This window comes from Pongo pygmaeus, chromosome 1 (assembly GCF_028885625.2).
Source record: "Pongo pygmaeus isolate AG05252 chromosome 1, NHGRI_mPonPyg2-v2.0_pri, whole genome shotgun sequence".
NCBI lineage: Eukaryota > Metazoa > Chordata > Mammalia > Primates > Hominidae > Pongo > Pongo pygmaeus.
The window spans coordinates 16,613,682-16,628,522 of record NC_072373.2 but is presented as its reverse complement, the minus strand read 5'-3'; positions in this window follow the sequence as shown (position 1 = coordinate 16,628,522).

The following is a 14,841-nucleotide window of genomic DNA, read 5'->3' as shown; positions in this document are numbered from 1 at the left end:
AGCTGTGTAGATGAATGCCAAAAGGTCTGCTGTGAATGGCAGACTAGAAACCAGCTTTCCTGCTGCTCACTCATTTAGATAAAGAAGCTCATTGGAAATACATATGGCATATAATTTATATTAGGGGCAGAGAGACTGGGGTAAAGGTCCGTTAAAGAGAAGAATGACTGAACCCCAATGCTGTAAGATTGGGGGAGATGGCAGTTATATCATTTGGTCCCTTTCTTCCGGAAAAGCCGATTACTACCATGTAATTGATGGGCCAGGAGAGAGCCATAAAACCATGGAGAAGAGGAAACAGATGAATCCAGACTATTAAAAAACACGAGGTAGAGCTTACAGATCATCATCCTTTATTTTTGAAGGATGTTCAAAATGGAGATGTTGAAAAATGAAGTAGCTTGTCTTAAATAGACCCAATCAATAAATAGTGAATATTTAATATACGTTATAAAGAAACACGTATTGGGAATTATAAAGAAACTATATGACATGTCCTTTTGCTTCATGCACTTGCATTTATGTTGGAAGATGACAAGACTAGCATGCATAAATAAGAAAAAGAGCACTTTGTCATAGAGTATAGAATATCCTCAACCAAATATAGAAGAAAACAATGTTAATTACTCTCAAAGGTTGTCCTGTTTTCTTCTTCCTATGAAATTTTACTTACAAAGAAAACACACTCCACCTCTCATGCCTTTTTCACTGAACTTTTTGTATTCAGTGTTTTCAGATGTTTGACAGTTGTACTATAACAGGCTAACATATAAATACTTTTTGATAGCAAGGTCCAGAAAAAGGGTTTTAATTTTACAGACCAAGGGAAAAAAAAAAGAAGAAAGTGAGAGTGCAAATTTTCCCATTTCCAAGTTATAGACTCATTGACAATCTTTGTCCACACATACCCCGAGTTTCCAATCCATCTCCCTGTGAAAGGAGCCTTGGAGAGCCTATGTGGGGCTCAGGGGAAGCAGGAGTGTAGCAGCCACAATGCATGGAGCCGGAGGACAAGTTCCAGATCATGTTCCAGAGCGCATGGCAATGGCCAGCTGTGGAGAAGTGCCAGCAAATGAGAAACAGAGAAGCAAGGGCCTGGGTTGGCTTGAGGAGGCCAGGTCCACGGCTGAAAGGTTGGAGGTACAGGGAAAGCCACAATGAGCACCTGTGAGTTAAACAAGTGGGAGTGGAGAGGACGTTTACGCCCTGCTTAAGACCACTGAGTATTGCTGTCAGCAGCAAGCCATCCATTTGGTGGAGCTATGTCAAAAACAGGACAGAGAGAACACTCCATTGAAAATGCTTTCCTTCTTCTAGGCCTGCAACAGGCCACTCTTCTAGAAAAGCCTGCTCTGAATCATTCTCTCCAGGAGCACTTGGTTCATCAGCAGACTCCCTCTCCCCACTTCCATTTAGCCTGAATGTTTATTTTCTGTCTTGTCAATATGAATATATACAGGAGGCATCACCTACATTTTGCCCAGCTCAAAGTTTATCTTGCTGGGTGTAATGGTTCGCACCTGTAATTGCAGCTATACAGGCTGAGGCAGAGAATGGCTCCACCAATAATTCAAAATCAGCCTGGGCAACACAGAGAGATCTCATTTCTAAAACCAACACCCCGCCACCCCTCCAAAACCCAAAGTTTATCTGAGCAAGTGTGGGTTAGACTCTGTTCTGCTACTAAACACAAAGATTCTCAGCACACTCTAGGTTTTTCCATATTCTTTAACCAAAGATAATCACTTGTAAAGACAATTATTCTAAAAAATTTTAAAAAAAAAGCATAGTAAAAACCAAATAAGGCTGGGTGTGGTGGCTCATGCCTGTAATCCTAGAACTTTGGGAGGCTGAGGCAGGTGGATTGCCTGAGCTCACGAGTTCGAAACCAGCCTGGCCAACACAGTGAAACCCCATCTCTACTAAAATACAAAAAATTAGCCGGGCATGGTGGCACGTGCCTGTAATCCCAGTTACTTGGGAGGCTGAGGCAGGAGAATTGCTTGAACCCGGGAGGCAGAGGTTGCAGTGAGCCAAGATCATGCCACTGCATTCCAGCCTGGGTGACCCAGTAAGATTCGGTGTCCAAAAAAAAAAAAAAAAAAAAACAAATAAAAGTGCATTATGTTTTTCATGTCTAAACAGTATTTCATTTATTCTATTGTTTTATTGCTATCCTGCTTTTAAAATTTACTGTTGTTTTTCTAAGTATCAATCTGTATAATGTAAGAAGTGCTGAATTGCTTCCCTTTTTCCTTCTACAGTTAAGTGAATATTTGTTTTGCTTTAGTCCGTAGGTTTGCTGTATGGGCCCATGTAAGTATATTGGTAACTTTTCTTTAAAAGCTATTGTAGTGTGATTGTTCCTTGAGAAAGGTTCAAAGTAGTTTTTTAAAAATTACTTTTTAAAAAAATTATTTTTTCGAGACGGACTCTCACTCTGCCGCCGAAGCTCACCGCAACATCTGACTCCCTGGTGCAAGCTATTCTCCTGCCTCAGCCTCCTGAGTAGCTGGGATTACAGGGGCCTGCCACCACGCCTGGATAATTTTTGTATTTTTAGTAGAAACGGGGTTTCACCATGTTGGCCAGGCTGGTCTCGAACTCCAACCTCAGGTGATCCACCCGCCTTGGCCTCCAAAGTGCTGGGATTACAGGCTTGAGTCACCAAGCTCGGCCTAAAATTACCTATTACATAAGTAAGTATATACTTCTCACAGCTTAGATTATAAGCTCTCCAAGCACAATTAGAAGAACATGTTTATATATTTTGTATTATAGTATCTAGTATAGTAACATTCTAATTAGAAAGATAAATCATTTAATAAACTAAGGAATTTATTGATGAATGCATTGAACATGTGACCTTGTTCTTGTGTGTGTGCATGTGTCCTGTGCTTGTGTGTGTGCACACGTGCACATTCCCCCATGCTTTTGGCTTCCTTTCCCTCTTCTGAGGGAAATGGGATTTGTTATTGACATAACTCCATTCCTTCATTCTTTGATTTGTTTATTCACTCAGTATTTACTTCAGGCAGTCAGTTGTTTAGCAAGAAAATGATGATATTTTCAAAGTGCTGAAAGAAAATATCCTGTAAAAATGTCTTCCAAATTAAGGTAAAAATACTTTTTTCAGTTAAATTAAAAATCAGGAGAATTCATCACCGGCAGATTCATAATGAAATAAGTATTAGAGGAAGCCATGCTGGAATGAGGAAAATGATTTCATGTGGCAACTCAGAGCTCAGGAAGTAATGAAGAGTAACAGAATGGTAAATATGTGGGCAAATCTAAATGAATATTGACTATAAAAATCAATAATGATAATGTCTTGTATGGTTAAACATTATCTGGAGAATTTAAAAACAGCATATAATATGGGATGTAGTGAAATATGATAAAGAATACTAAGTCCTTTGTGTTGTACAAGAAGTGGAAAAAGTACTGATTTATATTCTATTTTAGTAAGTCTAGGAGGGATGTTCTAACCACTGGGTAGCCTCTACTATTACAAGAGTGGTCAAACAGTATGATAGAGTATGATAGTGGCGATGGATATAATACAAATTCTCATTCAATCCAAAAGTAAGAAAGAAGAAAATAAGAACAGAAAAAGTTGAGACAAATATAAAACAAATCATGATTACATTCCATTTAAATGAACTATAGATTTAATGAAAAGAAAAAGATTTTCAGAGTGGGTAAACAATTATTTTCTGCTTAGAAGAAATACATATTAAACATAAGGACCTGGCCAGGCGCGGTGACTCACGCCTGTAATCCCAGCATTTTGGGAGGCCAAGGCGGGCGGATCACGAGGTCAGGAGATCGAGACCATCCTGGCCAGCATGGTGAAACCCTATCTCTACTAAAAATGCAAAAAATTAGCCGGGCATGGGGGCAGGCACCTGTAGTCCCAGCTACTTGGGAGGCTGAGGCAGGAGAATGGCGTGAACCCGGGAGGCAGAGCTTGCAGTGAGCCAAAATCGTGCCACTGCACTCCAGCCTGGGCGACAGAGCTAATAACACACATAATGAAATATATGTGACTATTCCTATCAAGCTCAGATTAATTGATTTCTGGTTAACAGGTCAAAAGTCAAAACTTTTTTCCTTACAGATAGAATGCTATAGTTGTAGCTGTAGACTTAGAAACACGTTTAATAGTGCAAATAGTGACCACTAAAAGTCACAAAGAGAAAACAAAAATATATGATTTTATGATTTACAAGTAATATAGAACATAAAACATTTATTTTATCTATTTACCTATTGCCTACATTTCCTATATAACTATTGCCTATATTTGACAATTGTTGAACTACAAAAACAGCAATTTCAGATGGTTCAACCCAGTATTTATTTGTTTAGCATTGCAAGACAAGTTATTCAATTTACTTTTTATTATCTGTACACAAGTATAACTTACAAGCAGAAAGTGCAAAAATCATACATTTGTGGCTTTACTTATCATAATTTAATACACCCAGAAAACTACAACCTGACTCAGAAGACCCCAACACCCTTGTGTACATGATATATTCCTTTATTTATTCAATTCTTAATTAATTTTTCTCAGTAATGTTTGACAGTTTCTGTGTATATGTCTTGCACATATACATAGTTTCTCTATGCCTTAGTATATTTATTACTAAGTGTTTGATGGTTTGCAATGCTAATGTAAATGGTGTCATTTTATAAATCTCATTTTCTGCTTATTGTTGGTATAAGAAAAATAATTGTTAGTGTTAAATTTATGATTCTAAATAAACTTATTTATTAATTTAAATATTTTGTCTGTAGATCTTTTTGGATTTTCTACATAATAATCTGGTCACCTGTGAATAATGAGGTTTGCTTTTTCCTTTCTAGTTCTTGTATCTTTTCTTTTCCTTGTCTTGTTTTACTGGATAGAACCTTTAGGAAAATATTAGCTCCAAATCGTATGAAAAGGCATAAAGTGCGATTTAGTTTAAATCTCTCCAATACCGATCTGGCTACCATATTGTCTCTTTGGACCAGGGATATAGGTCAAGGACTATAGTCACCATGGAACATAGGACTAGACTCCTGTTGCACCATGGCAACTGAAGGCTGGATTAGTGCTTCAATTCTCAGTCCAAGAGCACTGAGAGGCATTTGTATATTACTTCCCCCAGGATGGCACTGTACCAAGGTAGTTAAGGAAGTTTATCATGAACATGCTGGGATAAATTGGAAAGGAAACATGAATGATGGAGATGGTGTAACAAAATGGTTTCGACAACTTTGGATCTGAATTCTTATCCTAATTTAATCCTCATGGTGGAATGTGTGAGTCTAACTCAGGCCATTTCCCTGATACAGATCCTGTTTTGATTCTGGCCATGTCTAGCTTCCTTCAGGTTGTGAAGCGGATAAGGTAAAGATTGTTAAGTGATTTCTACTTCTCTAGGAATTTCTTCTAAGATTAGGCACATTATTTTTGATTGAGCCAGGAAGCAATAGAAAAATGAGGAGCAGATGTTGATTGTTGATTACCAGTTAGTTTCATTTTGCATCAGCTGACAACCTTCACTCACTTTCACTCAGGCTATACTTATCATAAAGCTAATATATTCGGTTAAAAAAAAGTAGCAATGTGAAGTGGGCTACAACATCTGGAGTTTAAGTAAATTGGCCAGATGTTTTGGTGGTTTATAAATAAAAGCCAAAAAAAGAAAAGAGAAAAAGGAAACAAGGGGTAAGAGAGTGAGCTGGACTTATGATGTAGCTACCCACTCATACCGTGCACCTCCTCAGAGTCTGCAGGAGATGAAGCTGTGTGAATCACGATTGAGGAGGTGGAATTAAAGAGATAATAAATTTTGGAACTTGGCCCTGAACAAAGAGAAGCGACCTTCATTGTTGTAGTGTGGAGAAATGGATGGTTGCCTCAGACTTTTTTTGTATCTAGAAATTATTTCTCAATGGCTCATAATTTTTGAATTATATTTACATGGCTTCTCATATCCAAGCCAAGATATCAGTTCACTAAGAGGGCTTTGCCAAATTGGAAATAGATTTGTTTTCCATGTTGGAATTACTGATGAAAACTGCAGGCATAAGTTCTTTTCCCTTCCCCTTTTTTTTTTTTTTTTTTTGGTAAAAGTGAACTGCATCTTGCTTTGTTCTATTTATTTCTTTCTCAGTACAGTACACTTCATCGAATAATTCTCAAACAGTTTTGAAAAGAGTTCAGGTTTGAGAATAAGATTTGTGCTCAAATTCAAACTTTGTACTTTTTAGCTTTCTAACTTGGTCAATGTAACCTCTTAGAACTTCAGTTTCTACCTCTGTAAGATGGGAACAATAATTATTATATGCTAAAGCTATTTTGTGAAATAAATGACTTAATAAAATGTAAAACACCTAGCACTTTTTCAAGTCAAACCATATGAAACTGCCCTCTTGTAGCTCTTCTAGATTCTCTGTTTAGGTAGATTTACTCCACCCTTCATTTGTGATTCGGAGATGGGCAAATCAGCTGGGTGTAACTACCTCTTGGCCTAGACCTAAACACAAAGTTTTTTGTTGTTGTTGATGTTTTTTTAAAGACTATCGGCTATCACCAATTTAAGCCCAGAGAAATAGGAACAGAATGGAAAATTATTCTGCACAACTGTATGTGAGTTAATGTGATACACTGAAATAGAAAATATTCAACATGTATTTTCATTTATTCTTCCAACAAATATTCAATGAATGGCCTATTATAGATGGAAATGGTTCTAGGTGTTGGGGACACAGAGTTTACATTCTATTGGGGGAAATGGGTAATAAGCATAATAATTAAGTAAACTATATAGAAGTTAAAAGGTGATTCAATCTATAAAATAGCACCAGGAAGGCATGAGGAGAACTGAATGGATGAATATTAAATATGTTATTAACTTGCAAATATTTCTGAGCTTTATGAAGGAGGTTACATCAATGAGATAATAGCAATGAGAATAATAAAGATTCAATATAAAATCCTGGCAGGATTTTATATTGAAGGATTTTATATCCCTTTTAGGTGGGGAGCTTTACTTGGTTGTTGTGAGTCTTAAACCATGCTGGATAAGCTGCCCTTTGGACTAAGATATGACCCTTCTTCAGAAAAGAAATGGAATTGACTATAATATGGAAGTAAAATTAACAGAAGAATTCCCATCCAGAGCTATATTTTGAACAATATTCTTTACCAGGGAAACTAGCGCTGTGAGGGGCTTGCTCTAATAGTCTTGTATTTCCAGACATCATGATCTAATTCTGAGTTCTATGTGTTCTGAAATGATTGCCCTATAAAATGCTATAGAGAGAAAACCTATTTCTGATATTAGTTAAGTCTTTGTAGAAATGTTTCAAGTTTCTCTTTGATATTAGTGGGAACAGAAATTAATACCACAATAAAACGGTCTATCAAAATACCAGAATAGGTTGTTCGCGAGTAGCAGTTGCTAAAGAACTTTGAAGTGTGTAGAAAAAAAGGAACTATATGAATCAAAGTAAGTTTTTTTTATTACTAGGTATTTCAGTATTTATCCTCAGCAAATGACCTTGTTTCCTACTTCATATAGGAAATAAGGGAAGAACGAAAGCATGGAATACTTCAGTTCCTACCTCCAAGTCTCTTGCCCCCAAATGTAAGCATATTCATAAAAAATGTGCCTATATTCATCATTCATTTCATTCCTACTTTTTTCCCTCACATTTGAATATATACTCTCCCTTTCTTTCAAAATGAATGGCTTAGTCCAAATGGCAGTTCATCCACCGCAAGCCGGTATACACACCCATAAAGTAAAAACCCCAACCTGAGGGCTACCCTGCCAAGATTTCACATTGAGTCTTTATTATTCTTGTTACTACTTTCTGATTGATATAACGTCTTTCGTGAAGCTCAGGAATACTTGCAAGTTACCAATATATTTAACATTCAGCCCATCAAATGCCTTAACTGTGCTGTTTTTATAGACTTATCACCTGGATTCTGTGCTTTTCAACTACTCAGGAACTATTTCTTCCAATCTTTTATCCATTTCCCTTTTCTCTCCTCTTTCCTTTCTCCTCTCTTTTTCTGCCTTTTCACTTTCTACTGTTGACTTTTTTTTTCTGCATACGAATATGCTTTAGTCTCTCCCCCCCTTAAAAGCAATAAAAAAACAACAAAATACCATCATCAATAACAGTAACAACTCTCGCAGCTCAACATCTGCCTCTGGGTACTCCCCTCTTTTCAATACTTTCTCCTCAAGCTCAGTGGGTAGGTCTTTGTCGCTGTCTCCACTGTCTCAACGCCCTGTCCATTCTCAGCACAACACAATCTGACATCTGGCTGTTGCTCTTTTATTATTGAGACTTTTTTCAATCAGCTCAGTGATGACCTCCTAGCTACGAAAGGCAAGGATATTCTTGAGTCCATACATTACCTGGCCTTTAGTAACATGAGACCAGTGACCTTATCCTGCAGCAATTAGATGCGTATTTTCTGCCCGTGTACGGGAAGTGCAAGGATACATAGGAACGTCCATGTGGTTTCCCTTTAAAAGTATGACTTCCCTTGGCTTCTGAGAGACCACTCACTCTTGGTTCTTTTTCTACCTCCCAGACTTCCCTATCTCACCGTCTTTCCTGATTTCTCTCTTACCTTCCTATAAAGGTTAGTTTTCTCCTAGAATTCCATAATTAACTCTTGTTTTCATTCCATTTCCTCCCTGCAGTCATGCCCTGTTTCACGGGCATGAAATCTGCGTAATTGCAAAGGCCCCATGCTTTGAAGGGCCCCAGCCTTAAATTAATGTTCTGCTTTCCCATCTTGAAATGTCTGATTTTTGGACAAGGACTCCACGCCTTTTCATTGTTCACTGGACTTCACAAATTATGTAGCCTGTCCAGTCCCAGGTGGTCTCGTCTACAATTAAGAATTCCATTACCACCTGTGACTGATTAACTCCCTAGGTGCTACACCTGGTAGGGAATAGGAACCTTTTGCTCTGAGAAACATATCCAAAAAGTCTAACTTCTTATCGACCCTGGTACACAGGGTTTTATTTATTCTGGGCTTCTGATTTTCTACTCCAAATGTCTTTACTCTTTTTTTCTTCAGGTAAAGTCACAGTTTTCCTCAGGAAGCAGTCCTGGGTCTGCTTCAGCAAATGAATAAGACCTTGATTGTGTCCCTGAGGTGCTACAGTGTAAAGCAAGGCTCAGATGACATTGGCTTGGAAAAGGTTCAAAATAAGTTTTACTAATCTGTCCCCCCCAGGGCTATGGGAAAATCTTTAAACTGCGTCTGTGAAATGTCTGTTGAGCAGAATGGCTTCCTTGTGAATCCATCAGCATGGATTAGCTGCAAAATATGCCGTGGAACCAAAAACAACTGTGGTGGTTACCAGAGACTGGGAAGGGTAGTGGGGATGGGCGGATGGTTAATGAGTACAAAAAAATAATTAGAAAGAATGAATAAGGTCTAGTATTTGATAGCACAACAGGGTGACCACAGTCAACAATAATTTATTGTACATTTAAAAATAACTAACAGTATAATTGGATTGTTTGTAATGCAAAGAAAGGATAAGTGCTTGAGGTGATGGACACCCCATTTACCCTGACGTGATTATTACACATTGTATGCCTATATCAGAATAGCTCATGTACCCTATACATATATACACCTACTACGTACCCACAAAAATTAAAAAATGAAATGAATGAACTTCTCAAAATATCTCCCGAATAATAAATGATCTTTTCACAGAATGGTTATTTCCAAGCCATCTTTATGACAACATGACTTACCGGAATCTAATATCTTTTAAAATAGCTTCTGCTTAACCTGAGCATAGAGGACACTGCTCCATCTCTCCATGGCAGAGGCATGTGTCTAGTTCATCTGAGGGTGATTTTCTGTTATTAAAAAGGACGTGAAGTGGAAGGAGCAGGGCACAGCCTTGTCTTATATGCCAACGATGATGATAAGCTTGTTCTTGCCTGTCCCAACTTTTGAAATGGTATTAAGATTCAGGATGTGGATTACCATGAAAAAATTATACCCCTTTCTTGGTATCAGAGCCAAAGAGCAATAACAAATCATTAAAAATTACATCACCAGGTCAGGGGTTTGAGGCCAGTCTGGCCAAGATGGTGAAACCCCGTCTCTACTAAAATACAAAAATTAGCTGGGCGTGGTGGTGGGTGCCTGTAATCCCAGCTACTCTGGAGGCTGAGGCAGGAGAATCGTGTGAACCCAGGAGGCGGAGGTTGCAGTGAGCTAAGATTGCACCATTGTACTCTGGCCTGGGCAACAGGGCAAAATTCCATCTCAAAAAAAAAAAAAAAATTACATCACCATGTATTATTCTTTTTCTATTTCTCTAAAATGTCATAAAAATGTAATAACCAATGGTAGAGCAGTTATTCTCAAAACCCATTGTTTCTCAAATAAAATATTGCCAATAGTTAAAAAAAATAACAAGTTGAAGAAATATTAAGCAAAAGTAATGGGCCTGTAGTGTTGAGGAAAGTTTACATTAGTGCACGGCAGTTAACGGCTCTTATCTCTTTGTCCCTGCTATGTTATCCCAGAAATGAGCTCTTTGTCTCCACCTCAAATTCCATTTTTCATTATAAGATGTCTGAAGGCCTGGCGTGGTGGCTCATGCCTGTAATCCCAGCACTTTGAGAAGCCGAGGCTGGCAGATCACAAGGTCTGGAGTTCGAGACCAGCCTGGCCAATATGGTGACACCCCATCTCTACTAAAAAATACAAAAATTAGCCAGGCGTGGTGGCAGGCGCATGTAGTCCCAGCTACTTGGGAGGCTGAGGTAGAATAATTGCTTGAACCCGGGAGGCGGGGGTTGCAGTGAGCCGAGATCGCACCACAGCACTCCAGCCTGGGCAACAGAGCGAGACTCCATCTCAAAAAAAAAAAACGGAAGTCTGGAACTGTGATGATACTAAAGAAAGAAAGGAGAAAAAAAAGACAAAAACAACTTCCTGAGCCTTTCTTCATGGTGTATCTTCCAGGTCTGGCCCTTGCCCTGACTTTAGCTATGTCTTCTATCACTTTCCTGCTCTAATCCTTGCTCTAAAACCGTTATGTTACTGGTGTTAATCACCCTCCTGTTTGGTGTCCCTGGCCTCTGTTAGGTTTTGGAGGTAACTTAAGGGAAATTTAAAGGAACTTAAGTTTTATTTTCTTGCAGAGCTAGATAACCACAAAAGAGCAGACAGCCGAGCCCAGCTGAAGGTAGGCGCCTTTCCCGGAGTTTACAGATGGCATTCCTGTACACACGGTTCTATTATCTCCAGTTCCATCCTATTCCATATTCTTCCTGTCAACAACACATCTCACACCCAATTAGAGAGTTGGCGCCATTATCAAGAGAGGAAGAAGACGGAGTCTTTGGTATTCATTTCCAGAGCTCCCTCTGGTACTCACACTGCGCTGTCTGGGGCCTTTGGCATCTAGAGATGCAGAACACGACTCAGCAGGCTCTCCTGACTCCCAGGAGCCAAGTACGCTCCTTAAGTTTGTGCCTATTCTTCCCAACATGAACTATCCACACATCAAAATAAAAGCATGTGCCCAGGCTACCTAAATCCCTCTCAGCATGTGGTGGGAAAGGAGCTACTGTCTAGCTGTGCCCTAATCATATATGAAGCCGAGAGGACAGGCCAAGTTCCTCCAGAGAGCCCTCTGTTTAGATAAGGAAAGCTCATGATGTGAAAGAAGTTATTTCTCCATCATGGACACTCTTTACTGTCTTTTAAGAAAAAAAAAAATGTGACATTAGAAAAGGCATTATTTATTATAAACGTTTACACTCAGAAACTATTAATATAAATGAGCAGAGAAGGCTTCGGCCAGGGCTGGTTTTAAAATTGGCTGCCCCACAAGCTGGACACCCAATGTAGTACAGCTTCCTCTCATTGTGGGTTTTTTTTTTTTTTTTTTTGGAACAGGGTCTAGGCTGGAATGCAGTGGTGTGATCATAGCTCACTGCAACCTCAAACTCCTGAGCTCAAGCAATCCTCCTCTCTTGGCTTCTCAAAGTGCTGGGATTATAGGCTTGAGCCACCGTGCCTCGCCTGCACTGTCTTTTTGTGCCAGGCCTTGTCACACTCGACTGTTCCTCAAATGAGCCACACTCTTTTACACTTGTAGGTCTTCACGTTTGTGATGCCCTCTACCTCAAATGCTCTTTTCCATCTGGTCAAATCTTATATTCCTTAAGGACTTGACTCCTTTGGGAAGCCTCCTCTGATCCCCTGGTTTGAGACAGACACCCCTGGTCTTTTTCCTGTCATACCCAGTGAGCAGCTGCCTCGGTCCCTCTTCTCAGGCAGGTCATTTTCCCTGTGCCCCAACAGTCTGGCATATGGGAGTCAAAGGGAGAGGAGTGGGGAGAGAGAGAGAGAAAAGAAAAAAAAAGGGAAAAAGGAAGGGAGAGAGAAAGAGAAAGAAAAAAGGACAAAAGGAAGGAAGGAAAGAGGGAGGGAGGGAGGGAAGGAAGGGAGGGAGGGAGGGAGAGGGAGGGAAAAAATGGAAGGAAAGCAGAAAATTGTAAAGAAAGAGAGAGAGAAAAGACAGAAGGGCATGCTGAACACTCTGACATGTTGTCTCTAAATAGGTTTAATTTTGCAGGTGAGTTCTAAAGAAGGTAATAATTTCCTGCTATGTCTCCCATAATGGTAACACCACCAGGTGAACAGCCAGTGAGGATTGTTAATGCTTGCACAGATCTAGCAGATCAGTTTTTTTCACCCATGGTTCATTGAGATAAGCAAAAATAGTCCCTGATTCAAGCCTTATTACTTTATAAAAACATGACCCTTCATTAAGATCACAACATAATTTTAACTCAACACTAATTGTTATCTTTAACTAACAGTGCTTGAAGAAATACACAATTTGAAATTAGATCCAAGCAAGGTAAGTATTGTCTTGATTTTCAAGATGGAGAAAAGGCAGAACATTTCACCTTGATAGGGATCACTGTTGGCTTCTACTCCTCCAGAGCTGCTCAACTCGACTTGCAGAATCGACCACCTCTGCTTCCAAGAGTACCTGCCATTGCTCACCCATCTACCAGGACATCAGGATTGACTGGGTGGAGACCACGAACCTGGGACCTTAGCATCTTGGGTACAAAGCAGGAGCTAGGGCACATGTTGCATCGTTATCCAGATTTCTGACTTGTTGACCCTGTTTACCTGGTTTCTGCCTTTGGTCTTTTGATTAGTAACTCCAGTTTTCTGGTGCAACTGGAAACCCACTCTACCCTAGAATCTGTTTGTTTGAGACTCTGATAGTTTTCCTAACTCTCTTGCCAGCTCCACCTCTCTAGCAGCTTACTTTAGTTTCCCGAACCGATAGCCTCTGGCTAAGTTCCCGCGTTCAGTGGACCGCTCACTCAGAACCCTGGGAATGCTGCCTGCCTGAGATGAGAAACCATGCTCTCCTGGCTTGTGTTGCTCTGATTAACCCTCTAACTTGAGCTGCCTTAAATGTGGATGCCAGCTCAAAGCAAACCCCAATTTTCCCATGCCTTTTTCAGTACTATATATTAGACTGGCTGCCTATCATCTGTCAAATCAGAGGCCAGTCCTACAGCTATATCCAGGTTCTATCTGCTTCAGCATCCCTACCTACTCAGGCCTTTGAAGTTTCGTGAAGGTCTGGCTGCTTACCACTTGCAAATTCAGATAACAAGCACAAGGGTGGTAAAAAGAAAGTGACTTTTATTCCAGAGCTTAGCTGAGGGGAAACAGTACAGGCTCCTGACTTAAGGAAATGGCTTGAGCTTTTGGGGAAGAAAGCAGAGGCTTTGAAAAGGGACTTGGCCTGAATGGAACACAGGGGACAGAGTGAGGAGGTGTGGGGGTCTGCATGACTTACTTTGATGTCTTATCCATCCAGTGGTCTGGCTGGCATCATCATGGGCAGGGTTGAGTTGTAAATTGAATGTTGTTTCGAGGCAATCTCCTGGTGGGTGAGAGTTCCAGAGGTGCCTGGTGTGTTTCAAGGTTCAGTTGTCCCTGGAACTTCTAAGAAAACACATAGTTAGGTAAGAGTGTCTGCTGGAGAGACGGTAAATGTTATAATTACATTTCTGAAGAGCTAAGTAGGTGGTCTTCAGGGGAAAAGGAAAAAATAATTCATTTTTTTAAAAGAAAATGGGGTTCTTGGTTACAGCCCTGAAGCCAAGCTTGCTCAAGCTATGAAAATATATTGGAAAATGACACAACAGGTTATTAGGCAGATGGTTTGTCAACATTTATAAAATTATTGATGACAGCTCAGATTTACTAAGAATGTATCACGCCAACTTAAGCCCCTCTTGGTGTTTTTATAGATAAAATGGTGACATATAAGCCACATGAGTTATCTTAGGCAGAGTCACAGCTGGCTGAATATTCAACAGTCATCTCCAGAAAGCATTGGTTGATGGCTCAGGGTCAACATGGAATAAGTTCTTAGTGATGGCCACGATGCTTAGCCCAGGCCTGCTAACCATGGCAGCCACAACCTGGGTAGGAGTCTGATACTTTATATGCTCTGATATGGTAAGATATTAATACCATGAGATATAGGATGTACTGAGTTTAGGAGGATAGAGTACACTGTCTTCACCATAGTGATGTCCCCCTTTGGTTCAGAAATGTGACCCAAAAGAGTAAAGAGTTTAGAAAGTTTCTGTGTGGTTAAAAAATGAAGTAAAACAAAGTTAATTGAATAAGGACTGTAGGCAGTAGGCCTTCAAGAACTAGAGACAATAACTGAGAACTCAGTAAGATCTTAGGGCATTTGTAATCACATCTTATGACATTTTTAA